Source organism: Rhincodon typus, chromosome 14 (genome assembly GCF_021869965.1).
Source record: "Rhincodon typus isolate 14 chromosome 14, sRhiTyp1.1, whole genome shotgun sequence".
NCBI lineage: Eukaryota > Metazoa > Chordata > Chondrichthyes > Orectolobiformes > Rhincodontidae > Rhincodon > Rhincodon typus.
Genome location: NC_063345.1, coordinates 32,088,940 through 32,099,006, shown reverse-complemented (window position 1 = coordinate 32,099,006; position 10,067 = coordinate 32,088,940). Strand labels below are relative to the sequence as shown.

The 10,067-nt window shown below is 44.4% G+C and overlaps 1 long non-coding RNA gene across 1 annotated transcript in view; it reads right to left on the bottom strand.

The window, feature by feature from the left end:
• Positions 1-1,247, bottom strand: part of LOC125484824 — a 24,081-nt gene extending 22,834 nt beyond the window's left edge. The window contains exons 1-2 of the long non-coding RNA XR_007263647.1: positions 1,110-1,247; positions 886-1,034 (exon numbers count right to left, since the gene is read on the bottom strand). This is a non-coding gene — a long non-coding RNA (uncharacterized LOC125484824). The remainder of the gene's footprint in view (positions 1-885; positions 1,035-1,109) is intronic.
• Positions 1,248-10,067: the final 8,820 nt, after the last annotated feature.

The window sequence follows — 10,067 nt, the reverse complement described above, 5'->3', positions numbered from 1 at the left end:
TCTGCCAATGTGGTACACTGCATCCGCTGCACCCGGTGTGGCTTCCTGTACATCGGGGAAACCAAGCGGAGACTCGGGGACCGCTTTGCAGAACACCTACGCTCGGTTCGCAATAAACAACTGCACCTCCCAGTCGCGAACCATTTCAACTCCCCCTCCCATTCCTCAGACGACATGTCCATCCTGGGCCTCCTGCAGTGCCACAACGATGCCACCCGAAGGTTGCAGGAACAGCAACTCATATTCCGCTTGGGAACCCTGCAGCCCAATGGTATCAATGTGGATTTCACAAGTTTCAAAATCTCCCCTCCCCCTACCGCATCCCAAAACCAGTCCAGCTCGTCCCTGCCTCCCTAACCTGTTCTTCCTCCCACCTATCCCCTCCTCCCACCTCAAGCCGCACCTCCATCTCCTACCGACCAACCTCATCCCGCTCCCTTGACCTGTCCGTCCTCCCTGGACTGACCTATCCCCTTCCTAACTCCCTACCTACACTCACCTTTACTGGCCCCATCCCCGCCTCTTCGACCTGTTTGTTTCCTCTCCTCTATCCCTCTTCTATCCGCCTCCCACTCTCTCCCTATTTATTTCAGAATCCCCTTCCCCTCCCCCTTTTCTGATGAAGGGTCTAGGCCCGAAACGTCAGCCTTCCTGCTCCTATGATGCTGCTTGGCCTGCTGTGTTCATCCAGCCCTGCACCTTGTTGTCTCGGATTCTCCAGCATCTGCAGTTCCTACTATCCCCGAGAATGATACAGTGACCAAGATAGCGCTGGGTCCATCACCAGGACAACAAACTGGCCAGGACAGGGCACCGCCTCCTTCCCATAAAAGTACCATCAGCTACTGCAGCCCCCAGTCCCTTCCCCAAATCCCAGTCACTCACCTCCGCCTCAAACCAACCGCAAACACCACATCAACCTTCCACTCCACGTGTCTACTTCCGGGTCAGGCCCAAACGAATGCTTCCGCCAGTACCGAAGATGGCCGCTGCCAATTATGGGCTCGGCTGGCCATATCTGTTACAGGCAAAACCTAAGGGCCACAGACAGAGAGAGAGAGAGAGAGACACACATAGAGTAAATTGTTCGATAGTTTCTCGCTACTTACCAGCAAAATTAACAAAGTGTTTTGTGAACTTCTATCCAGGGGCTGCCGCATTCCCTATCGCACTGTAGTCATATTGCAGAGTAACAATGCTTCAGTTTATCTCCGCTAACCAGATTTTCAAAAGACAAAGCCGGGGCAGACAGAAAGACTTGGGAAGGCGGGGCATTGGTGATGATTGACATTTCTGGAAAACAATGACAGGAGTCTGGGACAGGACAGTGGAAGGTGGAGTTGGTCTAAATTGATGGGAACACTAGGCAGGAACATAGCTACCAAGTGGTGCTGTCACTTCTCCTGTCACACTGTCCAGGCAGTGGTTGTGGATGGACCTCAGCAAACAGTCAATAAGGGGAAAGGGAAGAACAACACCTCATTTTCCACTTGGGGACCCTGCAGCCTTCTGGATTCAATAATTTTAGGGACTGAACTCTCCAATGTCCTCGCCCCCTACCCCACACACCAGGCCTAGTTATCACATAGCTTGCCAATACACACTACTTATTGTTAATCACTAACAGTCTCCATTAACAGCTATTAACCTTCCTAGCCAGATCATGTCCAATTCTTTTGTCTGTCCAACTGTTCTTCTTTCTCAAAAACTGAAAGAACTGCGGATGCTATAAATCAGGAACAAAAACAGATTTGCTGAGCTTTTCCAGCAACTTCTGTTTTTGTTCCTTCTTTCTTTCCCTTGTCCAGTCACTTCTCAGTTACATCCACAATTCCTCTGTTGCTTTATGTCAGTTTCAGAATTTCCCATTTGCGGGCTGCAGCCACCTCGTCTTTACCATGGATGTGCAATCCCTTTATGCATCAATCAGGATGGTCGCAGGGCTCTCTGCTTCTTCCTGATGCAAAGGCCTGAACCCTCTCCAACCACCACCAACCTCCTTCGCCTACCCAAGCTTGTCCTCACCCTAAAAAACTTCTCTTTTAACTCCTCTCACTTTCTTCAGGGCAGAATGGTGGGCATGGGTCACCACAGGAGCCCCAATTATCCCTGTCTCTTTGTGGGTCACATGGAGAATTCCTTGTTTCAGCCCTATTCTGGCCCCCACCCACAACACTTTCTCTGGTATAGCAATGATATCATTGGTGCAGCTTCCCTCTCTTGTCCAGAATTGGAAAAGTTTCAGTTTTGCCTCCAATTTCCACCCCACTCTCAACTTCACTTGGTTCATTCCTGACTCCTCCCTTCATTTACTTGACATCTCCATTTCCATTTCCAGGGATAGGCTGGTCACTAATATTCGCTACACAAACCCACTGATTCCCACAGTTACCTTGGCTATATATCCTCTTGTCCTGCTTCCTGTAAAGACTCTATTCCATTCTCTCAGTTCCTTCATCTTTGTCACATCTGTTCCGATGATGCCAACTTCGACAAGGGATCCTTTGAAATGCCCACCACCTTCATCAACCCAGGATTCCCCAGCACTATAGTTGACAAAGCCTGCATGCCCTCTCTTTCCTCCCACAATAGCGATAGGTCCCCCCCTTGTTCTCACCTACCAACCCACCAGCATTCACAACCAGAAGATCATTAGCTGCCACTTCCAGTCAAATGCCACCACCAGATACATATTTCCCTCCCCTCCCTTGTCAGCCTTCCACAAGGACTGTTCCCTCCGCGACACCCTGGACAACTCTTCGTTCACTCTCAACAACTCCCACACCCAGCTCCATAGCACCTTCATGTGCACTTCACTCAATCTAGTCTACTGTATTCGCTGCTCACAATGTGATTCCCTCTAGATTTGGAGCAACAAAGCATAGACTCGGTGATGCTTCGTCACTATTCTGTCCTCAACAAAGACGCTGAGCTCTCAGTTGCCTGCCACTTCAATACACCACTGTGTTCCGTGGCCAACATCTGTCTCCAGCTTGCTGCAGTGCACTGCTTCACCTGGAAGATGTTTTTGGGCTCTTGGATACTGGGGACGGAGGAAGTAACACGCAGGTGTTACATCTTCTGTGGTTGCAGGGGAAGGTGCCATGGGGATGTGGGAGGTTGTTGGGAGTGAAGGCAGAGTGGACTAGGATGTCTTGGAGAGAATGGTCCCTGCAGAAGTCAGACAAGGGAGGGGAGGGGAATGTGTGTCCAGTGGTGGCATCTTGCTGGAGGTGGCAGAAGTAGCAGCTCATGATCCTCTGGATGTGGATGCTGGTGGGATGGTAGATAAGGACAAGGGGAACCCTATCGCTGTTGTGGGAGGAAAGAGAGGAGTGAGGCCGAAGTGCAGGAGATAGGTTGGACCTGAGGGCCTTGTCAACAACAGTGCTGGAGAATCCACAGTTGATGAAGAAAGTGGACATTTTGAGGGCTCCCTTTTCGAAGTTGGCATCATTGGAACAGATGCACTGGAGATGGAAGAACTGGGAGAATGGAATAGAGACTTTACAGGAAGCAGGATGTGAGGATATATAGTCAAGGCAACTGTGGGAGTCAGTGGGTTTACAGTGGATATTTGTGGCCAGCCTAACCCCAGATATGGAAACAGATGTCAAAGGAAGGAAGGGAAGAGTCAGAGTGAAAGTGAGGACAGGGTGGAAATTGGAAACAAAATCAATAAATGTTTCCCCGATGATATCATTGATATATTGGAGAAAGAGTTGTGGGTGGGGGCCAGAAAAGGATTGGAAAAGGTATGTTCCACCTACCCCGCAAAGAGACATGCACAACTGGGGCCTATGCAGGTACCCATGGCCTCCCCTTTGACTTGAAGAAAATGAGAGTTGTTGTTTAGGGTGAAAATATTATGTTATCTAATAGCAGACTATTACACACAACCCATTGTTAGCCACTAACAGGCCCCATTAATAGCTATTCATTTTCCTAACTTGATTATTATTCACTCCTTTGTCTGTTCATTTCTCTCTTTTTGGGCTCTATCACCACCAATAATTGACTTCTTCACCCCTCCCCTACTCTATGTTCTGCATAAAAAACATTTTCCTGGCTACCATCAGTTCTGAGGAAGGGTTACCAGACCCGAAACGTTAAGTCTAATTTTTCTCCACAGATACTGCCAGACTTGCTAAGCTTTTCCAACAATTTCTGTTTGTGTCACTTTTTTTCATTTGACTCAATATCCGGTTTACCAAAAGTTTGGATTATGGAAAGAGGCTCCCTGGACTGACCTATCCCCTCCCTAACTCCCCACCTACACTCACCTTTACTGGCGCCATCCCCGCCTCTTTGACCTGTCTGTCTCCTCTCCACCTATCTTCTCCTTTATCCATCTTCTATCCATCTTCCCCTCTCTCCCTATTTATTTCAGAATCCCCTTCCCCTCCCCCATTTCTGAAGAAGGGTCCAGACCCGAAACGTCAGCTTTCCTGCTCCTCTGATGCTGCTTGGCCTGCTGTGTTCATCCAGCTCTACACCTTGTTATCTCAGATTCTCCAGCATCTGCAGTTCCTACTATCTCTGTAGTTCTTTGTGTTTATTTTAGCAGTCAAATGCTCGTTGCTGATGTTAATTGAAACAAAAAGGACTGAACTGTGTCACTGGGGGCTGGTACTAACTGTTCAAAATTGTAGTCTGTTGAAATCCTCCTTTACTCACATACCCTCACACAACACACATAGACACATGGATATACTACTCATAAGTAATCAAAAGAGTGAGAGAATATTGTGACCAAACCTACATAATTGTTTCTCCTTGCTTCATTTTTGCTGACATTATGTCTAATTTTAGGGTGCAGTTATATTGAGAGATTATTGTATTATATTATTATATTCTCCGTGTTCAAAATCACCTTATATCCAGTGATAACACTTATGTAAATCTCAGAATTTACAGCAGATTGTACTGTTCATGTAAATTAATCTGAATTTCATCAACACAAGTGTACTTTGTTGTTGATTGGGTGGTGCAGTCCTGCCCTGCATAACACCCACTTTAAAATTTGTTGCATTTTCTGTTCCAGAACTAGCTGTTGCTCCATATCAGGGCTTTCATTCACTCACTATCTGTTGTCTGGTGACTCCAGCATGCTGCAGGGAGATGCTAAGAATTTCCTTTTGAGTAGTGGCCTCCTGTTCTCTGCTAGCTGGGCCTTGTTCATGGTGCCAGTGTGTGTGTGTGTGTGTGTCTGCCTGTCTGCAGCTGGCAGTAGCTCCCAGTCATGAGCCATCACCCAACAGTTTTAAATTGCCTCGGTTCCAGTGCACCAATCAGGTCACATACCTGTGATTGGACAAAGCTTCTTCACGTTACCAGCCAGCCAAAGACTTTTGCTGCAGATCTGCTGATCAATCGATTTCCAGGAATTTAAAAGGAATCTACACTTAAAAAATATTGGACCATAAGATCATAAGCTATTGGAACAGAATGAGGCCACTCAGCCCATGGGGTCTGCTCCACCTTTTGATCATGACTGATGTAGCTGATATTATGTTTAACTTTCCCAGCCATGCCATTAATGTATGAGAAATCAAACATGAGGGAAAGGTTAAAGGCAGGGTCCTTGGTGGTACAGGAAAACCAAACATTTGAGTAATCTGTGAAGAAACTGTTAGGACCCCAGGATGCTGAGAGTCGAACATGGATGGTATGTACAATACCAGGTTGTCCAGTCATCCTAGCAATGTAGCATTTTATCATTCCACTAGCTTCATGAGGAATAGAAAGAAAAGTATTCATGAAGCTCCAGCATTTTGAGTCTAAAGTACAGTTATTTCTAACTTTTAGGAACCTGGAAACATAACATAGTGGTGACGGGATGCCTGTGAGAAAAAAAAATCTTAAATTTCATCCTGAATTAGACTGAAAAATCAACTGAGACTAGTTATAAAGAGAGTGAAAATCTGAATGAATCATGCAGAATCAGAATGGTCACCACAGCAATAAACGCAAAGTTCCAGCCTGTGATAAATTAGGAGACTGTTAATGTTTTAAGACATTTCAGAAGTTGAAACAAAAATGCAGACTTCCATTCAATATGCAAATGAAGAGATTGGTGTCAGTTACATCATTTTGTGGGCAGGAGAGAAAGGGTGCAATTTGGTTATTAGAGGGGAGCTGAGTGACCGTAGATCATAGAATCCCTACAGTGTGAAAATAGGCCCTTCAGCCCAACAAGTCCACACAGACCCTCGGACATCCCACACAGACCCATCCCCCTACAACCCACCTAATCTACACAGCTCTGAACACTAGGGGCAATTTAGCATGGCCAATCCACCTAGTCTACATGTCTTTTGGACTATGGGAGGAAACTGGAGCACCCGGAGGAAACCTACTCAGACACAGGGAGAATGTGCAAACTCCACACGGACAGTCACCCGAGAGTGGAATCGGACCCGGATTCCTGGGGCTGTGAGGCAGCAGTGCTAACCACTGGGCCACCATGCCGTCCTAAATGTGGAGGTGATAACAGAAAACCAGACACAATGTTTGAAAAATTCAGCACACTTCTCAGGTCTACTGATATGAATAAGTTGACAGTTTAATAATGAGATTGAAAAGTGCAGCCCCAGAAAATGTAAATCTAAGGAAGCAAAATAAATGTGGCCCAATCATCTCATGTAGGGCTCTGCACAACCTCAAGTACAAATGCATTTGATTGGAATGGACAAGCTCACAATATTGTGGGCTGTAGGAACTGCCAGAGCAGAGTAAGTTATGCATAGACAGATGAAGAGACTGAGTTTCTAAATGGCCATCTTTTGGATGGCAGCTAGGTTTGATGGAATGAAACAGCAAAGAAAGAATGCACAAAAACAGAAGTTGCTGGAAAATCTCAGCAGGTCTGGCAGCATCTGTGAAGAAAAGAATCAGAATTAACGTTTCAGGTCTGGTGATTCTTCCTTGTAACAAAAACGAGAACAACCATACCTTGGAAGATGACAAAGAGTTTGAGGATGCAATAATCACAAGAGCCATACAACTGCGTGAAATGTTGGGATGAGGCAGTTCCCAGAGAAAAGAAACTCTCATGACCATTCAGATCAGAAAGAGGGTGAGAAATAAGTCCACATTTGTAAATCTGAAACTGAAGCATGTTATCAGAAAACAGAGTATCATTCCCTCAGAGTACAGCAGAAACCTCTTTTCTGTAAATTTGAAAGAAAACAGTTAGCCAAGTAAAGGTGCTGTGGAACTGAGCAACATCATGCTATAGGAGGAACTGAGGTTTAACAACCCAAGTCAAAAGAAAATACAAAGGGAAAGATATTAACTGCATGTTACATGTCACTGAAGCAGATGGTTTTGCTGTTCTAGGGTTGAGCACTTTGTGAAGAGCTGCAGCTATCTCAGGAAACCATGAGATCAAAGACCTAGGCACAAATAGCTAGCATCTTGTAAATGTAATACGATGGGGTCTCATCCAAATTAGAGATGAGACCAGCAAAGAGAGCATAAATGCTCTCTCAGCAAGTGATCTAGGGGTAGCACAGCCAACAATAAAGCACTTCTGGTGTATCAGAGATGACCTTTCATTAGAAAATGGTGCTCTGCCACTGATCCACATTAACCGTACCCAAAATGATGCCAGAAGAACTCCTTCGGAAAATACGTGAAGGGCACATGGGAACGGAGAAGTGTACGTTCAGAACAAGACATGAAAAGAACTATGTCTGCATGCGTTGTTATGCCCAAAGTATAGAAACACAAAACAGAAAGAGGAGATGATAGTTATGAGGTCCCACTCAGACTGTGGTACAGTGTAACAGCTAACAGCTATTCACACACGATCAAGAATGGTTACTCATAGTCACAGTCATCTTATTTGAAAGGAGAAATATTTGAGATGTATATTATTCACTGAGCAAGGGATTCCTGAAAGAATAATATGTAACAATGAAACACAATTTATCTCCAGAGAACTTAAGAAATCAACTGAACAGATTTGATTCACCTTTATCACCCTATCACCACATCACACAGAGGACACAGGTTTCTTGAAAGACCAGACTCGATGGTGAAGAGAACACTCACAAACTGCTGTAAGGCAAAGAAAGAACCAGAACTTGCCTTATTCTAACTCCAACTTATCATTGCCTGCAGAGCTGTTGTATGGAGCAAGGATAAGATAACTCTGCCAAACAAGAGTCTCCCTCCAAGCGACTTGAAGATAATAAGGGGAGGTGATCGCTCAGTGGTATTATCATTAGACTATTAATCCAGAAACCCAGGTAATGTTCTGGGGACCCAGGTTCAAATTCTGCTGTGGCAGATGGTAGAATTTGAATATCATAAAAATCTGGAATTAAGAGTCTAATGATGACCATGAATCCATTGTCAACTGTCAGAAAAACCCATCTGGCTCATTAATCTTCTTTAGGGAGGGGAAACTGCCATGCTCACCTGGTCTGGCCTACATATGACTGTAGACCCACAGCAATGTGGTTGACTCTTAGCTATCCTCTGGGCGTTTAGGGATGGGCAATAAATGCTGGCCTAGCCAGTGACATCCTCATTCCCGTGAATGAATGAAAAAAAAGTAAGATGATAATACTCTGATACACAGGTCGAAGAGGATCAACCCTTCAACAAACATGATAAATCCCTGCCTGAATTGTTAAAAGGTCAAACTGCATATGCATAAGATGGCACTTTAAGTGGAAACTTATCAACTTTTCACTATATTCGTTTGTGTACACGTGACAATTAACCTAATTTGATTCATTTGAAACTGCACATGAATAGGGTCCAATTATGAAAACCTGGAACCCAGCAAAAGCTTGCAGTGAAGCTAGTTTCTGTCATTAAGACCAACACCACTTAACAAATATGAAGGAATAAACAACCTAAACCTCAGCTAGAAAAGCAGGAAGGTTAATCAACAATATCAGAAACATTACTGACCAGTGAGACAACATCAACAGCACCATTAATAAGAGATGCACCATCAAAACTGTCATCAGTATTTGCCACCAAACACTTGGAGCAACAGGTACAACATCACTTGTGAGTGTACCAACTCATCTCTGAAAGATGAATGCTAAATCCACAAGATAGAAGCACAGCATTCTACCACCTTAGCAAGATAAGGAACACTTTCTCTAAACAGAAGAAAAACAATTATAGAAGATTTTTAGGGTGTTAGTTTATTCATTTAGGTTACTTGTTGATCATCACTTAGAATTAAGTGTGAATAACTATAACAGTATGTACAGTATATGGTTTTGGAGGTGGTATATTAGCATGAATAGAGAATTAGCTAACTAATAGAAGACAGAAAATTAGGATTAAGGGAGCATTTTCAGGATGGCAAGCTGCAACTAGTGAGGCCATTTTTAGAATTTTGCATTCAATTCTGGCGTCCCTGCTATAGGAAACATTTAAAAGGGTTCAGAAAAGATTTACAAGGATGTTGCCAGGGTTGGATGGTTGAGCTATAGGCAGAAGCTAAATAGGCTGGGGCTATTTTCCCTGGACTGTCGGAGGCTGAGGGGTGGCCTTATAGAGGTTTATATAATATTGAGGCGCATGGATAGGGTGAATAGCCAAAGACTTTTTCTGATCAAGGGGGAGTCCAAAACTGAAGACATAGGTTGAAGGTGAGAGGGGAAAGATTTAAAAGGGACCTGGTGGTAATTATTTCACATGGAGGGTAGTGTGTGTATGGAACAAGCTGCCAGAGGAAGTGGTGGAGGCAGGTACAATTACAACATTTTAAAGGCATCTGGATGGGCACATGAATAGGAAGGATTTAGAGAGATATAGGCCAAATGTTGGCAAATGGGACTAGATCCGTTTAGGATATCTGGTCAGCGTGGACCAAAGGGTCTGTTTCCATGCTGTATATCTTTATGAATCTATGGCACTATGAGTGCCACAGAGATCTGTGCTAGGGCCACAATTATTTGCAATATACATTCATGACTTGACTAAAATAAATGTTGTACCTTAGTCAACATTGTGACACAAAAATAGTTGGAAAGGCAAGTAGTTAGGATGATGTAGAGTCTGCAGAGGGATATAGACATGTTAAGTTAATGGAC